This window comes from Thermobia domestica, chromosome 12, assembly GCF_964235325.1.
Source record: "Thermobia domestica chromosome 12, izTheDome1.hap1.1, whole genome shotgun sequence".
In the NCBI taxonomy this organism is placed as follows: domain Eukaryota; kingdom Metazoa; phylum Arthropoda; class Insecta; order Zygentoma; family Lepismatidae; genus Thermobia; species Thermobia domestica.
The window spans coordinates 195,244,028-195,265,707 of record NC_137465.1 but is presented as its reverse complement, the minus strand read 5'-3'; positions in this window follow the sequence as shown (position 1 = coordinate 195,265,707).

Genomic DNA, 21,680 nt, shown 5'->3' with positions numbered 1-21,680 from the left:
AGAACCTATGAACATGACATCGTTCACCAGAAAAATCACATGTATCGAACCAGAGACCTCTCACCCTAGAAGTGCAAACTTTACCACTGAGCTACCATGTCCTCTCCTTAGCATTGGAAATGTAGTCATCTACTGCAGCAGAAGCTAAAGCTCTTCTGTTGCGCCGAATGGTGTCGCTACTCTTAGTAGCAAATGGTCCAGAATTACAACTCCCATTTTATTCCAATAGAGGGACTGTTTTATATCGTAACAGCAATGAAGAGTTATATATGTAGTACAGTAATTTAAGTATGCTTCATTCAAAAGTGGGCCGCGGTGGCTCAGGGGTAGAGCATTTACCTCTTGTGCATGGGGTCTTTGGTTCGGAACAGATTAGAACTGGACAATCTATAGAATTGTGGAATCGATCAGTGAAAACGACACGTTTTTAGCACTTATGGTTTTCGAGATCTCATTGTCGAAAGGATTGGAGACAAACATATAAACTTTTGTTTGGTGACAAACATACAAATCTAGCATTTTAACATATAGATTCTTAGAGTCCTAGTTAAGCTAAATTATAGAGTGGTCTTAAATATTGGAAATAGAAAATGACAGTGTATACGGACGATCATTTTACCTCACACAACCATTAAGCCCCAACATCCTCTATACATTTACTTATCAAAAACCATTAAATTCAAAATTACAACTCTTCAGAATATTCATCTAACTTGAACAGTCCATAAAATTATGACCACATTTGAATTAAACGACCGCAAAGATTTTTTTCTCGGTTTCTTTTTACATGTCAGTTATATCTCGTATAAAAGTCCCATGGTTTCACGAATTTTCATGTTCTGTAAAGTTAGATCTCCTTTTTTTTTTCCCTGTTCTATTTTGTTCTTTCTTTCACCCGTTGCCACCGTTTCCATAGCAACGGCTAACATTGGTGTACTTTGAGAGTAGCATCATTTGACTCCCAGCACGTAATGTTAACTCCTTTTCGCCGGTCTTGTCGACGTCTACTGTTTCGCGGTGCAGACTTTGTCGCTTACAGCTAACATCGTTACGTGGGCTTCTCCTCTTTGCTCATGCTGGGAAACAAAAACTTAGATACTCGTGTATTCATGTCCGTTTGTAGCAACCGAAGAAGAGGGAAAACGACACTGGATGTAGTAAAAACATTTTTTTTAGGAGAACATAAAACATGTTTTTCTTTGTTTCTACTTCATATATTTTTCACTTTGTTCTGAAATCCAGTTATGTACATCTGCAAGGAGTGATCAGAAAGTAATGTTACAAAAGCCTGCAGTAAAACGTGTATATATTGTTTCATTACCAGATAGTACATACATTAGGTTACTTTTCGGTTGAGACACTTGTTGCATCGTAGGGTGAGTTTGAAGATTTCCTCCTAGTAAAAATCCTATTCTTACGTGTTCTGCTGGGTCAGCCATTTCTCTCCTCGTCTGTGACGTTTTCTCCACCAGCCCAGAGGTAAAAACTGGATCTGAAAAGGTGAGGGGACGGTAGGTTGCGGCATGACGTCACGCCATCCCCCTGCCTATTTTTACCCATTGTAATTTTTTAGGAACTGGGAGGACGTCATACATATTTTTTGGAGGTGAGGGAACGGCCTCCCCCTGTAACAGCCGCAAACTTTCGACGCCATTCTGTGACATGCAGACGAGACATTACAGTCTCTCCGCAAACCTCTACCAGCTGCCGGTGAATTTCAGTCGCGGTTACATGTTTTGCCCACTAAAATAATTAAAAAAAAAAAAAAAAGAGCGGACTTCTTCGCAAGACTAGTTTTCCAAACGAGTCGCCATTTGTTTGCCTACAACAACTAGCGCCGCGCCGTAGGTGGCGAGTGGCTGAAACTCTGCACAGTTGCCAACTCCATGTATTACAATTCCCGCGCACTCCTCATTCCTCTATAAAAGACGGAACTCGAGAAATATCGGCCTTATAACCTTAGTTTCTGATCCTTTCTCGTAGTCTAATATGATACACAGTCGTCTGTTATTACTCGAGCCGACAGATTTGTATCCCTTTTACTTTAAGAGTCTTCATCCTGGCGAAATTAAAACACCGCTAATTTTACAGTAATTATGTGATATCTTCAAATAGATAAAAAATAATCGAAATGTGGAACAAGAGCGCCCTAGACAATATTATTTTACATTAGATACTGTTATCACGACTCACTTATGTGCTTTCGATTTCGAGCCATTTTGAAAATCGGCATTTGTTTTCGCGTTTCTAAACAGCTGAAAACGGAAAGCCTCTAGGTGACTTGTGATAACGGTACCTCACGCAAAATAATATTGTCTAGGGCGCTTTTGTTCCATATTTCAGTTATCTTTTATCTATTTGAAGATATCACATGATTACTGTAAAATTAGCGGTATTTTAATTTCGCCGGGATGAAGACTGTTAAGGAATAATTCAGAAATTATTGAGTAAATCGATGCAGATTTATTTAGAATTGCATCTCTTTCTACCTGCCTCAGATTGCCATATGATAGTTTTTTTTTTTTTTTTAAGAGAAGGGACATTTTTATATTTCATAAAAATACATTAGGGGAAGTGAGATAGAACCGGGGTTGATCACCTCTGGGAGCTAATGTTATGGTAGTAAATTGCTGTGAAATTATACATAGGGCAAGAATAGAGTGATTAGGATTAGGAATTAGATCTCTTCGCTCTCGGCATCTAAGGCTATGTTAGCCCGCCGCGTATGAGGGATGACGTCCTTCGGCGATCACAATATCCGAGGAAAAGGAAGGAAGAAAGAATTGGGGAAGGAAGGAAGCGGCCTGGAAGCTATATGTTAGGTATCATCCCGGCATTTGCCTGGTGTGAATGATGAAAATCCACGAAAACCTCACTCAGGATGGGTGCCCTCATAAAGCTTTTACACATTATCGACTGAGTGTCCCCACCGGAAATCGAACCCGGGATCGCTAAATATAAAATAATTTTTACTATTATGACCTTACAAGTTGCGGATATGTATTATTTACTTCTTAACAATGTTATAAATTAAGAATTCAAATAGTCTGGTTTTACCTTCCTAATGGGGTAAAATTGGGTATGTATGCAAATCTCACGTAAATATGAAAAATAACATTTATCTTTAATTGATGTACCTACATTTGTTTTGTAGTTTGCCAGGCCCGTAGTTAGGGGTGTCCAGAGTAGCCTAGCCCTACTACCACCACTCGTAGCTCCCCTGAAACTTCCAGTTGTTTTGTTGTTGTTTATGAATGCAAGATAAACTCAAGTTAGCCCTTCCAAAATTGATCTCAGCTCAACTGTCCTAGTGTCCTAGCTGGGCCTAGTATACACAAACAAATCTTGATGTTTAGAGGTAAAATTCACAAAATATACAGTAGTTACATTGCATTATATAATACTTTCTTGACTCAATGATTATCGCCACGAATTCCATTTGTATTTTCAAGGCATCTTCAAATCTGAAAAGAAATAAAATATGAGCTCAATGAGCCTTTCAAATTTTCAAGCATTCAATGATCTCTTAACACCCTGTAATCTTCTAAAGTCCACCAAAAATATTTTGAGGATGATATCACTTTTTTTTTTTTAGTAATTCTTGATCTTTTCCACTGCAGACATCTGTCCAATGATCCTTTAAAAATCTTCTGATACCGTGAAACCTGTAAACGTTTGCCACTTTAGGTTACATTGGAAAGTGCCTAGCTTATGTGAGTGACGAATTTAAAGAAAATAAATTGACAGTAAAACCTGTCTATGTTGGCTGCCTTTGGTTCCATTTTACAGGGGCCAACTTATACATGGGACAAAAACTTACAGGAAATATATTTACAGTAAAACTTGTCTATTGTGGCTATCTTTGGTTCTACTGCAAAGTGATCACAGAAAATATATGTAATTTATTTAAAAGTAACAACTACTATAGAATGTAAAAAACACTTCTAATGTAGGAACTAAATATTATTTATGTATTAGTCTACTTTAAAGTGATACAGTAAAATTCTTCCTGCAATATGAAATCATTAAATCTACGTAATAAATATCCATCTTAAGTTTATCATTCATACATTATAATTAAAATGTAATTTCAATATGCTAGGCACATTATTCATTCTTTTCCCTTTCCTATCTATGACTATAAAGAGAAACCCTCGTTTATACCTCCATAATTAAACTCACAGATGCCACTTTAGGAACAGATAGTGTACAAGAATGTTTGTTTTCCACATAAACATGAAATAGTTTCCGTTGAGTTATGAGCACATATCAACTTATATTCCTTGTAACTTAGAGACACACAACTAGAGACGTTCTGATTTTATAAAGTGTCAAGATTAGTTGGTTGGTTAATTTGTAGTTTAACATTCTATTCAGTACCAAACAAGAGATTAACTTACAACTTGGCGAGAACCTGAACGGCATGGGCCCCTACAAAGAACTGAATCTATAGGCATCCAAGCCAAAGGCTCGTATGGTAACCAAATAACGGAAGAGCTCTATAGTTCCAAGAAGTTAGATCCATCAGAGCGTAGGGAGCTGTGTTTAGATGTTTAGTCTTGATCCAAAAAAATCTGGGCACTTACCTGCTTTTTCAAAAGCCCTGCACTCGTTCCTGCAGTTCAAATTAAAGCAATCAAATGTAGATTTTCTTTGGTTAATTAAACTCTTAATTTTAAACCAAAGCATTCTAATATCCTTTGTACGGTTGGCAGAATATGATCTAAAGAAAGGTGGATCGCGAAGATTTTTTGAAGTAGTCTGCAAACGTCCCCTCACCTTGGATCTACACGTTTCACAGTAGAGAGAGTCTTATACTACAGGTTGCTTTAAAGTTTATGTAGATGCGCGATATCAGAAGATTACAGTAGCTGGCGTATACTTTAACATAGAAACAAAGAAGAAAAGCAAGAAGAGGAAAAAAATCATCCTTCAAGAGATTACAGCTACTTACACAAGTTCCTTCTTTAAGTACGGGACACCTGATTTCTTTTAGCTCTATGCTCAATTATTACCCTGTAAACGTTATAAAGAACGAACGAGATTTAATGGTATTCGTAAATTTCAAGAAAACTGAAACTGTTAAATTGTCGTACTATTTATTTACTTTATGGTAATAAAGCTAACTCTTTCTTTTCTTTGTTCATTCACTTTACATTAGTTGCCAATTTAAAAAGCAGTAGCTTTTGTCTTCAAATTAGGAATTTGCAAACCACCAAACAAGTTTTCCTGAGCAATAAAATAATTTTATGGCGGGTGATCAACTATGTTCCAGTCAATCTAGTCTTTCGCAGATAAAGTTAATTTTCAAGGTTAATTCCAATTGAGTTGTCTGCACTCACATAGGGAAAATCTAAATCACAATCCATATTTACTAATTCATTGATTTCACTACACATAGGGATAGATGTAATATAAGGAGGCCGTAATAATCCACAACACTTCACGCAATAATTACTTCTAATACAAAATATAGAGTGAGACTTGTTTTTAGTATTTACAATTATAGTAACACTACAGGTTACTAACGATGCTACCTGGGGAAGCAGCTCAAATCGTGGAACCAGAAGTTATCCTTTCTACCCTAGCTTATTACAAATTTCTACAGCAGCTGGAGGCAACATAAAAATTACTAACACCTTTAGTAATCAAGAACGTTTACTACCATTAGGTGGAAAGCTTCTACAAGATGAGCTTCCAGAAACATAAATTTATATGCATAATGAAATACTAACAAACAGTCAGTGGGCAAACTCACATTTGATACTTTGGAATCTTAGAATACTTCGAGAACAAATTAATTATACCGCAGTGAATATGGTGCTAACAAATGAACTAAAAACTTATATAACGACACAGTAGTGACTATATTTCAACCTGTGTATAGAAAGCTTTAAGTACTTATAATGTAAATACAACGTTCACTTCAATAAACACTCAATTTCTCTAGATAGTATAAGCTTTCCTGTATATGTAAAATATTAATGACAACGGTGCGTAGTAATACTACAGTGAAGTCAATGTGCACCCTTATGAGACATATTCGAGAATACAATGTTCGAAACATTAACTTTAAACAAGTAAATGTACAGTCAGCGACAAAAGTTGTTTCCGTTTAATGAAATTAATTTCGTAATTAACTTCATAATGGAATGACAATTTGAGTACAGTTTTTTGTAAATTTAAAGAAATGTAATTTTCTGTACGTTCCAGCAATACCACCGTTGTACATTCCAGCTATACCACCGTTATTTCTAAAATAAATTTGACCAAACGAAAAGAACTTTTGTCGCTGACTGTACAAGAGAAGATATATATATATATAACATCAGGGTAGGGCCATTCTCAATCTGAGCACATGCAGTCAATTAGACTATTTCTTAAAACGTACGAATTTCAGTTTATAAGCATAGTAAATACATATAATTATAGCAGAAAAGTACAAAAGTAACATGTTATGCAATAATTTTGATATCGAAGTAATTTCATGGTTACATATCGAAGCGTGAATGAACCATTGAGAGTTACTTTATTGCTGTTATGAAGTTAACCTTAAATGCGGAGTGAATGTTTTAGAGAAACATTTTAAGCATTAAGGAGAGAAAATTTATTAATATCAAACTCATTGTACGTTACTTGAGATTTAAAATAACTATTTTCTTTTTGGTATGGCCTTTATGGAATATAAATTCCCAAATACATAACATGAACTATCTGTTGTAATGTTACACTACACAAAAATAATTAAACGCACTGCTGAGTGAATTTCAGCAGGTGAAGAATTAGTAATCACACAAAAATCATATTTTCAATCGCAATTTATGCTTCTAGGAGGAATGGATTTAATCAATCTACAATATTAACTGCATAGCTTGGAATCCCGTACAACCTAGAAAATAATTTCTTCAAAATCCTAATTTATTAGGTCATCCAGAAGTGAAAAATTAAACGTAGAAATTACCTGATAGTTCCAGAAAAAGGTTGTTCAAGGCTGTACTTTACTTGTTCGTTACAAGAGCAGGTTACAAACTTTCACGCTCTATATTGAGAGACACGCAGTTCGACACATTCTTTGTTATAGGATGGCAAGCATAACCCCATCGAAGAAATCACTGGACCAGTCAAAGAACAGAGTAACAGACACTTGAAATTCAAAACTTCCTGAACGGTACTAGAAACGTCCCAAGATAATATACTACATAAACTTCCAGGTTTGTGTATAGCCCGCTCCCCTAGTTCTTTGTCATCGGAACTGGAAGAGTCACTAACTACTACTACTACTACTACTACTACTACTACTACTACTACTACCAGTGGCGTATTTACGATTTTGTTTCGGGAGGGGCTTTGCTAACTTTCGGGGGAGGCTTTACCTGGAAATGTGAAAATTTTACAAGATATTTCATTTACTTTACTATACTAAGTAAGATTTCGGGGGGGGGGGCTTAAGCCCGGAAGCCACCCCCTAAATACGCCACTGACTACTACTACTACTACTACTATTACTACTTATACTGAAACTTCCTTACCGCAAGATTTACATTTTATAATATTCGATATAATATGAATCGTTAGAATCACTATGATCCTTTTAAAATCACTGGGGAGAGCGAGCTATACTCAATACGACTTCCAAACTGTTTTCACGTGTGCAAGGTGGAAGTTAAATGAAAAGAAACGAAATAAGTGGTAAGCTCAAAATCCACTTAAATTCCACAATTATATGTGTTAGTTATTTATCTATCCGAATTCCACATTTTCTGCAAACTTTAGTTAATTATATTACACGAATATGTGTTGCAGGATTATTTTCTTAGTCGGAGAAAACAACAACGCACCATCATACACGGAGCTTCTCTCTGGTACAAAGAACGTTGCACGCAAGGATGTTATAAATAGAGGATCTGCCCATATGTATCTTCATCCTGTTAAATTGGTGAAGCCAAAAAGCAACCGAGCATCGGCACGTCTGATTGGCTACTCTCGTTTCTGCCATAGTCTGATTGGCTACTTTCGTTTCCGCCATGATTGTTGGCTCGAAGCATTGCGATCCTATTGGGCGGAGTGGGCAGAGTAGGGATGGCGAAACTGTGACGTATATCTTCAAGATTTTGTTGTAAGGGCAGGTCCTCTATTTTATAAGATCCTTAGTTGCACGCGTCAAAATAGTCAACAGGTTGTAGGGTCTCACTGATTGGTTCGTTTTAAATGGTGGAAGATTCCACTAATTTCTGTGACAATTTATGTCTTATTATGCATTAGATAAATGTTCAAATATAACAGTATTATTCGTATGAAGAATTCCTTCTTATTTATTATATTTCAAATAATAATTAATTTATATATATTCTAAATTACACATACACTATAGAACATTTTTCTTTTCTCCTACTATCTGTTTTCCAAGGACAGAATGAGGTCATTCTCCACTGGCTTCGCTGTAGACCAAAGTGAGCTAGACTACCGCCGAGTTATGGAAAAACCGCCATCTTGAATCCAAATATAGATATTTTGGTGGGGCGAAAATAAATACAAAACAAATGATGTGATAAAAAGAGTCTGTCACATCTGTACATTTTTATTTTGTGTCTTACATTATTAATACTAGAAATAGAAATCCCAAGGATTTAATTATTAGAGCAGACCAAAATAAGATTTTCCATTGTGTGTGTGTGTGTGGAAAATGTGTAGACTTGAAATCTTTTTCTCTTTTCTTCAAGCGACTCTTTTTAAAGTGAAGACTTTCATAAAGATTTTCCCGTTAAGTAAAAAAAGAAAGAGAGACAATATTTTTAGATCTTCTTTAATTAAAAGCATTGTGTCTTTGAGTGAAAAGGAAATAAAAAGGAGGTTGAAAGCCATTTTGGTTGATCGTGTAATGTTTTCCTCGTGTGGAATGAGAAGGAGAAACTGAATTACATAGAAGAGTCTCTTTCTGAAAATAAAGTTTTAAAACGTTTGTCTATGTTCAGATATGCTTTTGTGTGGTTACTTCTAAGGACTCTTTGCTTTTATCAATTTCATGGCTTTGCTGCACAAAAGGGAAAGACTTCTAAGCTTTCAATGGATAGTTCGGGGAGAAAGGAATCAAATGCATCGTAGAAGGCGTGTTATGCTTCATGGAAAGTCAAAGGTTACGAAGATTCATGTTAAGGCGGATAAAATGGTCCTTCAGTATTACATGTTATTGATTGAGATTCCTAAATTTCATGATAAAAGAAAAAAAGATCGTATACAGTAAGTTAGGATATTTATTGAGAGAGCGACCGTAGCCTAGATATACCTAACTTTCTTGTTCGTCTAGTGGCTAATATATGCATCTTTGGTGCAAGTGGAAAACCATTGTAAAGACGAATAGCAATAACGAAGTGAATTCGGGCGTTTCGTTTAGAATCACGAGGCATAATTCATCTGTGATTTGAGTCTCATTAAAATGCATTGGCTTTTAAATTGTCCTCAAAGTTCCTGTGTTCGTGTCCCAATCGGGTCCCAACCGACTCAAACTTGATGAAGATTAATTAGAAGATCATGGATGCAAGTGTCTTCGCTGGGGAGAATTAAAATTTTTTAAAAATAGTGAGTGATCTTGTCTCGCAATTGAGAAGTGCTGAGTTCAAATCCGCTGGTGGGACATCCTGGCGAAGGTTTTTTTTTTTTTTTGCAGGAAGTTGCCTCAGTTACGCCGGACAAATACTGGGATTGTACCTTTAAACGTATGTCTTGGCCTATTTGTTTCCAAATAACTCCTCGTTGTTATTGTTGTAGGTTAATTCAACAATATTATTACTAGTATTTACCAAAAAGATTGGACATTGTGGCGAGCAAACAATATGCACGTGAATTTTCTCGGAATTCTTCAGTTTCCTCCCACTTTCGTATTTTCACTATTAGGATCTTGAATGTTGGTCATGCCCCTAATGCTGACCAGAAGCACGTAACTTTGAGTATAATCTTGTAAGGTCATGTGAATTTTATGGCGAAGTTTTCATCGTTGAAATGTAAATATTAACTCTCATACACACAACTCCTTCAGGAATATATCTACATGTTTTCACACTTTATTTGTTTATTTTCAATGAGTAGGTATGTGGAGCCAAATACGTTTTTACTTTAAAAAAAAATTGGTTAGCATTGCTCTGAACTTCTTTATCGATGGTAATGAAGATGTGGTAGTTGTCTTGTTGGACTAATCTGCCCTCTCGTGGGTGGTGAACAGATGTGATTTCCAATGACGGCCACACAGTTGAGTTTCTATGATGGTCACAGAAGTTCAGTGCTCTAGATATATTTGCCGTCACGAATGTACACCTATCATTACTAAGGCTTCGAGAGATCATAGGATTGGAAGTTCTCCCCATGTGACAACCAGGAAGACGTCTAAGGCAATGGAAGAATATTTTCATGGACGGCGTAACGCTTATTATTATTATTATTATTATTATTATTATTATTATTATTATTATTATTATTATTATTATTATTATTATTATTATTATTATTATTATTATAATTATTATCGTGATGACCCTAGAAATGGTACAGACTGGATTCATTGTAGCTTCTATGCTGACTGGGTACATGAAACCTGTGCCCAATCTTACGATCGAACAATCACAGGTATTTTGACAGAAACGAACTATTTTTTGTGGTGATTGCTTTGATGAGTAGGTAACCATCTAAACTACGTAGACATATTTACTTCTTTGTAGCCTATAGCCATAGTACCAAAGCCTAATTAATTTTCGAATGTGTACGATTGGTATATACACTTACTGCCTCTTACAGCTACATTTCAATCTCTCTAGACCAGCGTTTCCCAACCGGTGTGCCGCGGCACAGTGGTGTGCCGCGAATGGGTCACTGGTGTGCCGCGAGGAAATCGGAACAAAATTATTAATTCTATAGCAATCAAATTGCAAGACATACAGAAAAAGGTATATTTGTATTTCAAATTATTACTATGAATCTAAAATTTAAAGTTTCATACTGTGTTACTTTTCTGTAGAACATTTTTTGTACATTTCTAATTTTGAAAAAAAAGTATTTGTTATCATTGTTATGACCATTACTGCTTCTTTATTGTTGCAGACTATTTCGTAATTTGAAATTTTAAAATATTATTCAATCCTTCCGGCAAAGTAAACATGCATACGAATTACCTATATTTGTGTTTTAAAAGTAAAAGAGATTCGTTTGTTCGTTCGTTATTTAGTGATCCTCCTTCTTAATGAAAGGTTGGATACAGTTTTCGAAAAAAAAGTGTATTTTTAACAACTTGAGCCCTATTTCTGATTGTAATTGTTTTCTATTTTTAAATTAAAGTGAAAAATAAGCATAATAATTTACCACGGGGAAAAAAACAGTGGTCTAGCTTTCTTCTCTGTGAGAAGGATGTCATTAATCAGACAAAAATAATACAGTATTTTATATTTTCAAATAATAATAATAATAATAATAATAATAATAATAATAATAATAATAATAATAATAATAATAATAATAATAATAATAATAATAATAATAATAATATGTGTGCCGCGAGAATTCAAGTTACCCTGAAGTGTGCCGCAAGTTGATAAAGGTTGGGAGACGCTGCTCTAGACATAAACGAAGCTAATTGTATTTTTATAGGTATATGAAAGCTGAAAATGCCATAGCTAGTGTTAGTAGCTAATTAAGTAGTAGCTAGTGTTAGTTCGTATTCAGTAGGCTCTACTTAAAACCTCACAAAAGAATTTTTCGTTTATTTTATATAATTTAGTTAAATTTGGTCGCCAAAATGCGTTGTGTATATTCTATTTTAATAAATGCACCATTATTGTGTGGATACGCAATAGACTTGAATGGACATAACCATCTTGCTACTTTTTCATACACACTGTGTTCGTTCTTTCCGATCATAGTATAGGACCAATTCTAAAACATTAGTATGGCCATCTTAGAAGCATACCTGAGGCCATGATTGGAACCAGGTACCAATTATGAACACTTTGTGATATTTTCGTTTCTTTGAAATAACTTTTCTTTCTTTCTTTGCTTTCTATGGGTGTATACTCGTTTACGTGAAGTATAAATTTCTGTCACCCATCTATTCATCACCGTCTTCCGTAGTCATAGTGCATAATCGTGGTACGGAAAAAAGTCCTGTAATTCGGCATATACCAATGGGTAGGTCTCATTCACTTGAACAGAATGATATTAGAGTAGTATTCTGATGCGTAGTCTTCGAGAAAATCTAAAATTAACCCTTTACTATAGACACACCATCTGGTAAGATAAGACTAATACGAACGCAGTTTATATCTATCTATCTATCTATCTATCTATCTATATATATATATATATATATATAGGCCCTATATATATATATATATATATATATATATATATATATAGATAGATAGATATAGATATATATATATATAGATAGATATAGATATAGATATATATATAGTATTGTACTACATACCTATATGGTAATCACATCTCCTTCGTAAATCTGCCTTGTGCGTTGTTAGTTATGGCCTTTTTCAAAGATGTCATATTGCCCCATATTCACAGTTTAGGGAGGTTTTTGCTCCTTTCATCCCTCGCGTTGACCGATTAAAAAGCAAGTATGTCCTACTTTTGGTTCCTTTATTCACTGTAGGAGTTTCAAGCAAATTGGTCTAATACACTTGGAAAACCTTGCTTGTTAGCATCATAGAGTTCAATTTTGGTACAAAAGACCCTGCTTCGGTTCCAGGCCATTCATATTTGTTGTGAACAACATAGTGAATGTGTCCGTGTTTCCTCTGGGTTCTCCTGTTTTCTTGTACATTTTTATCCTTTCTAGTTTTTTCCCATTATCATTTGCTTTCATTAATAATCTATCTCCTTTAGCTTAAGAGGCCCCATCACGGCGAAATTTAAATATCGCTACTTTTACAGTAATTATGAGATATCTTCAAATAGATAAGAGATAATCGAAAAGTGAAACAAGAGCTCGATAGTTAATATTATTTTACATGAGATAACCGTTGTCACGACTCACTTATTTACTTTCGATTTCCAGCATTTTAGAAAACCTAGGCGTTTATTTTCGCGTTTCTAAATGACTGCAAACGGAAAGCCACTAGGTGACTCGTGATAGCGGTATCTCATGCAAAATGTCTAGCGAGCTCTTGTTCCGCATTTCGATTATCTTTTATCTATTTGAAAATATCATATAAGTACTATAAAATTAGAGATATTTTAATTTCACAGTGATAAGGCCTTTTGAAGGACCTAAACTTCAGACATCATAATTTCATTTCATTTTTACACAAAACTTGAGAAAAATTTTACGCAAGAAAGAACAAAATTAAGCAAAAGTAATACGTAAAGTATTGTCAGATTGAATATTGCAAGAGCGTAGGTATTTCTCAAATATATTGTCAGTGTCACTTTAGAAGTGTCCACGTTCTATTAATCACACATAATTCTTAGTTTAATACTCCCTTAGTTTATAGAGTGTAGATCTAACTACAATAAATGTGTCGTATTGATTGTAGTCAATTCTAAAACAGTCCTCACTTGAATTATTTTTCGTTCATCATTTATTGATTTTTGTGACCTCTACCGGTAAATTGAAGTACCCTCTGGCCATCCGTTGAATGAGGTTTTTGTAGCGCTCAACATCGATTCAGAGCGAAATGGAAAACGTGCTTTACCATGCGGGTTAACTACTTTTCTCATCTCTTGGTCTCACTCCCTTTCTCTTTCTCTACAATGTCCATGTCTAGCGTATCACATTATTACGATAACAACTAGAGACATCTATTGTTATCTTTCTAAGCACGTAACCGCTTTCCTTCAAACGAATAGATTTCAGTGGATTTCAAGGGTTTATCGTTGGATCCGCCTTTAAAAAATATATATAACTTATATATAGGAAGTGAAACAGGAGATATTCCCAACGTGAGGTTCGCTGTGAGTAATTAAATAAAAGTTTAAAGTATCTAAGGTTCAGATACTATAAAAGTTTACAGTTTATTTATTTATTAGAAATTATTTTCAACTTACTCCGTAAGCTATGTTACTAATATCCCAATTAAAAAAAAAAAAAAAAAACTCAATTTTATATGGCATCCAGAAAAAGTACGAGGGCTGCAACAAAACTAGTGACTTGTTTGTTTTCTTGTTGTTGTGCGACTTTATACAAACACCAACTTCATGAAAACGTGACCAGCTATTAACATGGACCCCGAACGATGACCGAGGATTTGATACCGGCACAGTTGGTAAGTGCACAAAACTTTTATATAAAGTCAACCCTCGCAGGCATGGCTTATTTAAGGGCGGTTTCTGGGCCTAGGCCTAAGCCTCCTGAAATTTTATTTACTTTTTGAAAATAAACGAAATATATTGCAGAATTTTCACATTTCTAGGAATAAAGTTAGCAAAGCCGAACCCCAAAACAAAATCGTAAATATGTCACTGCTCGCAGCATAGAAGAGAAATCTAGAATTAGTTATCAATATTAAATTTCATATTCTTAACATATGTATATTGTGCTGAAAATAAATTTCCTTTGAAGTTAAAACAGCTTTATTCATACTACGTAGATAATAACAGCTTGACCAAGTTCATAATTATCTCCATAATAGAATCCAAGTGAACTTTGTGAAAACTTGGACAAACACCGTGTGCATGAGTTTCCTCGGGGTTCTCCCGTTTTTTCCCACTTTATTCATTCCACCATTTCATTCATTTCTCATCATCACCTAGCCGGCATAAGCGTGGTACGTAAAACTTCAAGATTTATTTTAGCATAATAGAACTTTACTTGTCATGTTTAAAATATGTTCATGACTTGGAGATAAGGTTACTGAACATGATAAATTGTATTCACTTTATATTTTAATATACCGTAAATTTCATTATACGGTAATGAGAGATTTTATTACCAACAAGATGGAGCTCTTTGAAGTAATCCAGACACCGTGCAGTACCGTATAGTTCAAGAACTGTTTCAGCAATGTAACCGAGAACTCATCACTTGTAGCTGTCCAAAATCAACCCGATTTCTCATTGCGTACATCACACAATGTTCCATACAGTTCGAAATTAAAATCTTTGAGTTTAACGTCTCATGATTATGCCCTGTAGACTAAGGGAGACGATGATGAAGAAGGAAGTGAATAATTATGAAAGAATTAGTGGAATGAGCAAGTGGGAGGAAATCTGAGCACAATGTTGTCCACTTCAAACTTACTTGCCAGGGAATCGAACAAATGACCCCACGCACCAGAAGTAAACATTCTACCATTGAGCCACCTTGCCCCGCACAATACACTTCGAATTTATGATTTTTGCGCAGGGCTAGATTTACAACCAGGCGCAACATTCTTAGGTTACCTCCAGTGCTTGGGGACCCTGGTTCGATCCCAGCTCGCGCCGTGTGGACTTTGTGGTGGACAAACACCGTGCTCGTGGGTTTTCTCGGGGTTCTCCCGTTTCCTCCCATTTTCTTCATTCCACCATTTCATTCATCTCTCATCATCACCGTCTCCTTTAGCCTAACTGGCATAACCGTAGGACGTAAAACTTAAAGATTTTATTTCATTTTTTTTGCAACATTCTTAGGGGCACATGTTGAACGGAAATTTGAAAATTTACCTTTCATTTATTTTACAGATAAATACTTATGTTAGACAAACCTATTTTTGACCTTTTCCCCCGCAATTTTCTTATATTGTTTCATAATACCTTTTTTTTTTTTTTTTTTTTTGTTTCATTTACTTGTATGAGTCAACTCAAGTATGAGTAAGAATGGTAATATTGAAAGAAAGATTTTTATTTTTGTAATCAATATAATCATTTTTCATTCCGGTATATGGTAAAAATATAATTTTCAATAATCAAAACAATTATTCTATTCGTTTCAGTGATATTTTTAATGTTTGAATATTTTTACGAACGAAAATTCATAACGAATTTCTTTTACTATTGTGTTAGTCAAGGATGTTATAAATAGAGGATCTGCCCATATGTATCTTCATCCTATTAAATCAATGAAGTCAAAAAAGCAATCGAGCATCGGCACGTCTGATTGGCTACTCTCGTTTCTGCCATCGTCTGATTGGCTACTTTCGTTTCCGCCGTGATTGGTGGCTCAAAACATTGCGATCCTATTGGATGGAATGGGCAGAGTAGGGGTGGCGAAACTGTGACGTATGGCTTTAAGATTTTGTTGTAGGGGCAGATCCTCTATTTTATAAGATCTTTGGTGTTAGTGCATATTACAAATAAAATCTAATCAATCTCTGTACATTAATCTTAGAAACGTAAATTTAACAATTGGAATATTTCTTTTTAATTTCTATGTTGAAATTTTGTACGTCCAAATGAGGGTGGCAAACATCCTTTGTCGTAGGAGCGGCATAAATTTAAATTCAGCCCTGGTATTCGAGCAATTGTCGACCCTGACTTACTCATATTTCCACTATCTCCGAACCTCAACCAGATGCTAGGGACCGCGGTGGCTTAATGGTAGACTGTTCACCTCTGGTGCATGGGGTTCCTGGTTCAATCTCAGTTTGCGCCAAGTCAACTTTGTGGTGGACAAACACCGTGTGCGTGGGTTTCCTCAGGGTTCTCCCGTTTCCTCTCCTTTCTTCATTCCACCATTTCATTCATTTTTCATCATCACCGTGTTCTTTAGCCTGACCGATATAACCGTGAGACGTAAAACTCAAAGATTTCATTTCAACCAGATGCTCAAGTTTCCAATGCCATTGTAACAGTTCTTTACACTCTTGAAAGTTCAACCGTTATTTCTGCCATGTTGACATAATTCACTCAGCACTGGTCGTTTAGTAACACCAGAACCCTAGTACCTATTCCTTCCTGTTAAGGAAACATCACAGTACTGTTCAACCTGTATCTCGTTGACCCAGATGCAAATATTGAAATTTTGTCATGTTTTAATGTGTGTATACATTTTTGAGAACAGTCTGTATATTTCTCTTCTATAATGCTTACTTACGAGTTAAAAAACTTGGATATTCAATTATATTTACATCCATTCATGAATTATATACAGTATTTAATCACTTTACACTTAACCTACTTTCATCTCCCAGAACAAAACTGAAGCTTGTTATTACCTTATTCAATATTCAGACTTAATTGACTCTATTTATAGTATTAAAAATTATGGTTAAGATTACCAAAATTTTATTGGTAATTGATAATTATGTTTGCAAGTGCAACCTCTCACAACAGTTTATAACTTACATTGCTAGCAGCAGGGAAGTACGCAAAGCGTGGGACTTGACGATCTGTGCCCTTCCCGAAATCCCGACTTTTCTGTAAATTTAGTCTAGTTTTAGCAGGCATTTTACAAATTTTAATATAATTTAACCTTATACTGAATTTAAACCCTTTCCAAAAAGCTTTGGACTTCCCGAAATATATTCCTGCATAAATGCCTGCCAGGCAGTAGGATCTGCTACATAATTGATCTGAAAAATGATATAAATAATGCATATGATTAATTAGGCCATTACTTGTTATGTGTACTGTACATATATATCTTTCTAACGTACCATTTTTTAATGTATATTTCTTATTCATGGTAAGAAGCCGATCCTTTTCTGTTTAATAAAGTGTTTCTCAAACTTTTGTCAAGTGGAAACCACTTTCATTATTGAAAATATTGTACGTACCACTCTGCTCCTATCTCCTTCGAAACCAAATGTACAGACTGTTCCGTTCAGATCTCTCTAACTTCAATTAATAGAATAAAAGAAAATGTGAAAGGTAGGGCAACAAAATTTCAAAGAATTTAAGAAAAACTCACACATTTCATTTTCCACACACTAATTATTGTTAGCACGAACAATATCCAATCTGTATTCAACTTCTTGCCATGTTCTCTCAAACATATCCCTCATTATTGTTGTAATCGTATCATAGATTCTGGGCCGTTATTCACTGGTGCAACTCCTCCGTACGCTCGTCCGAAATTTCGTTGCATTGAAATCACAAATTGTGTCTTAGCATACCACACCACTGCCTGTGCGCATTATTGAACTGTAGCCATTTTCAATTTATGCAACCGTGGCGCTGCATAGTGAGCAAACGCACAACTTCAAATCTTGAAAACAAAATTTGTAAGAGTGGCTCCGCGTGGCGTAGTTGTTAAGAGGCCTCATTACTGCGAAATTAAAATAACGCTAATTTTACAGTAATTATGTAATATCTTCAAATAGATAAAAGATAATCGAAAAGTGGAACAAGACCTCCCTAGACACTATTATTTTGCGTGAGATACCGTTAACACGACTCATTTATCTGCTTTCGATTTCTAGCCATTTAGAAAATCGGCATTTATTTTCGCGTTTCTAAATAACAGCAAACGAAAAGCTACTAGGTGACTCGTGATAACGGTACCTCATGCAAAATAACATCGTCTCGGGAGGCCTTGATCCACTTTTCGATTATCTTTTATTTATTTGAAGATATCACATAATTACTGTAAAATTAGCGGTATTTTAATTTCGCAGTGATACAAACTCTTAACGCTCTCACCTTTGGTACGAGCATGCCCGGATTCGATTCCCTGTGGGGACGACCCCGATCGAAAAATTGTAACAGCTTTTTCAGGCCAGCCGTCTTGAGTGAGGTTTTCTTGGGTTTCTCTCATTCACACCAGGCAAATGCCAGGATGGTACCTAACACAATGGTCCAAGGCCACTTCCTTCCTTCCCCAATTCTTTCTTCCTTCCATTTCATTGGATAGTGTGTTCGCCGAGGGACGTCATCCCTCAAATACGTGACGGGCTAAATGACCTTAGCTACCGACAGCCCAGAAATCTAATTTCTAATTCCAAAACTTGTAAGATCTGGCCTTTTACGTGGTATCACAGTTATTTCTCAATACATTGTATTTCGTTTACAGTAATTAATTGAAATTAGGAACATTTGATCGAACATCCTGTGTACATATATAGGACTATAAAGATCTTTGAATGTTTTGAGCATATTTTATCACCAGTGTACTTACATTTTTAGAATAATATTAACTAAAATTTACCTAATTTCACAAGTTTATGTCGATATTAATAGAAACAAGTATTTTTAAAAAATAATTGAGAACTACCAAGAAGACGAATCTCATAATAGATTTATAGTTAAGTTATTAGAATGTTAGTTATTAGAATGTGCGTTATTTATAATTGTTTGAGATTTTCAACTATAGTGTATGGTACACAATTCATTTGAATTTTATTTTTCATTTTTTGGACACAACCTAAGAGAACCTTAAGAACCTCGAAAATCACTAGTAGTTCGCGAACCACAGTTTAAAAAGAAAATACTCTATTCTAAGATAGTGTTCTTCTCTCTAACAAACCTTTATTCAAAGCTACCTTTGAAAAACCTTTGTTGATAGTGAATGAATCATACCTTTTGAGCAAAATATGCATAATATGTAGTATTATTGGTACGTGGTAATTTTAGAAATCGAAACTACCTACGGTATACCAGATGTTCACGAACACTCTTTACACTCAGAAAATCATGAAAGGCTCGTCCGAAAACGCTTTTGACGGACCCATCCAACAGATAGCTATTCCGTCATGTGCACACTGCGTGGATTACAAAGCGAGAGAAAATTTTCGACCTGGGGCGACATCTGAATTTCAAACAAGAATGAGTTTAGTTGGATGGTTTGGTTTGGCTTGGCTCTCGTAGTCGCTTCCTTTATCACCCCTTACTCCCTCCACCTCACCCCACTGACATATCTCTCCTTCTTCTGTTTCCAGAGTTTTCAACCCTTGTACAGAACGTTGAACATCATTTCCCAGCAGAGCATCGCCCTGAGTTGAATGTCAAATAACCCTCCTTGCTAACTCACTCTTTATAGATAGGCCGGTTCTTCACATATATATTCACCTGTCTACTCTCTGCACCTTTCTTGCCCCCCTGCGAGGAATATGCAGAATTGCAGTCTCGACGTTGGAACAAATACCCATTTTGCATTTTCAAGCTTCATTCAGAAATGAAATACTCCAGGGTTGGGTAGATTTTTCTCTGCTTTGACACATAATGACTCTATTGTGGATATAAAAGAAGAATAGAAGTGTACGTTAAATGATAAAATGCAGTGCTACCGCATCGTCAAAGGTAAAGAGAAAAATAAAAATAAAAATAAAAGAACTTAACGAATGTTGGACTATGTGTCCAGAAATTTCCTCTTTTAGTTTCTGACATATTAACTTGTCAACTGTTCACTTTTATTAAAGAGATTACTCTTTGTAAAATGAAATGTGACAGTTATGCAGTCATTTCAATTACCCCAAACATAGTATGTTTCTTTAATTGCACATAACGCTGAACTTTGTGACACGTTTTATGAAATACTTACACAGAATTTCGGTTTATCCGAGGAAATACATATTTAATGAATGCGGAATAGAGAAGCTTTATATATCCCGTTGATTAATATTCCCTCCGACTCTTTTCAATATTTTCAAAGCTTCCTCGTAGCTATATAGATAACGTACGTATATCTGGCGTGGGAGACCAGGGTTCGATTTCTGGCAGGAGCTCATGTGAGTAGGATCCCATGTTAAGTTGTAGCTCATACAGCTGCTGATCGGGACTTTAAATTCTAATCCAACATTTGTCGAGTTTATAACATTTCCTTTTATATAATATGGGGAAGTTCCATGAGATGAGACGCCTTATAAGATAAGACCGCTGCAACCCTGTCTTAGAAACTGTTTTGGTTTGCAATTGCGTGCTCTCAGTAAGTGATGCCAGCTCGTGGGAAAATCCCGTTTTGTGGGATTTTTTGACATTAATTTCTCGAAAAGCGATAAAGGAAATTTTCGTCGCAATTGGTAGCAAACATGAGACTTTTAATCGACAACAACAAAATTCGCTATGTGTGGAAAGAAGACAAATGACTCCTTAATAATCTTCAAATCAGTATTGATTGCTAAATTTTGTTACCGGAAAATACATGCTAGAGCTGAAGTAACTCGTGATTTTTTAAACAAGAAGCACGAACAAATGTAAATTGTGCTTTGGTACTTTTTAAATAGAAAGAATATAATTCACGGAAAAATCTAAAACGTAAAATAAGGAACAGAGGCGGCGTTAGGTCTGCACGGGGCCTACGACCTACGGTCCATCTATCTATCTAGCTAGCTAGCTATATGTGTGTATTAGTGTGTGTGTATGTGTGCGTGGGAGTGTTTTTGTGCGATGTGCTTTTATATCTACTTCTTGGACGAAACATGCTCAGAACGCGTGGTATCCCTAAGCGCGAGGCCTGGGGCAATTGCCCCATTGACCACCCACCAAACTCTGCTTCTAATAAGGAACAACCAACTTCGAAAACGTTCTACATAAAATGATTGGAGAATAACGTTCTTCTACCTTACGCTCATCACAATATGATGACACAAAGGAATAACGTACATACTAAGCCAGACTTTGAAATGTATTTGTTTTCGTCATGACTTTTCAAATGTTCTTTCAATTAAGAAAAAGTGGTTCTTCATCAACTAATAGACAAACTTAGAAGATAAAAATTTACAGATAGTTTACTCATAGAATATATCGAAGAAAATGTGTGACACAATAGTTTCATTTTCATATTTTATTTCTTAATTTTTGTAATTAGCAAAACGTCGGAAATTCAAGAA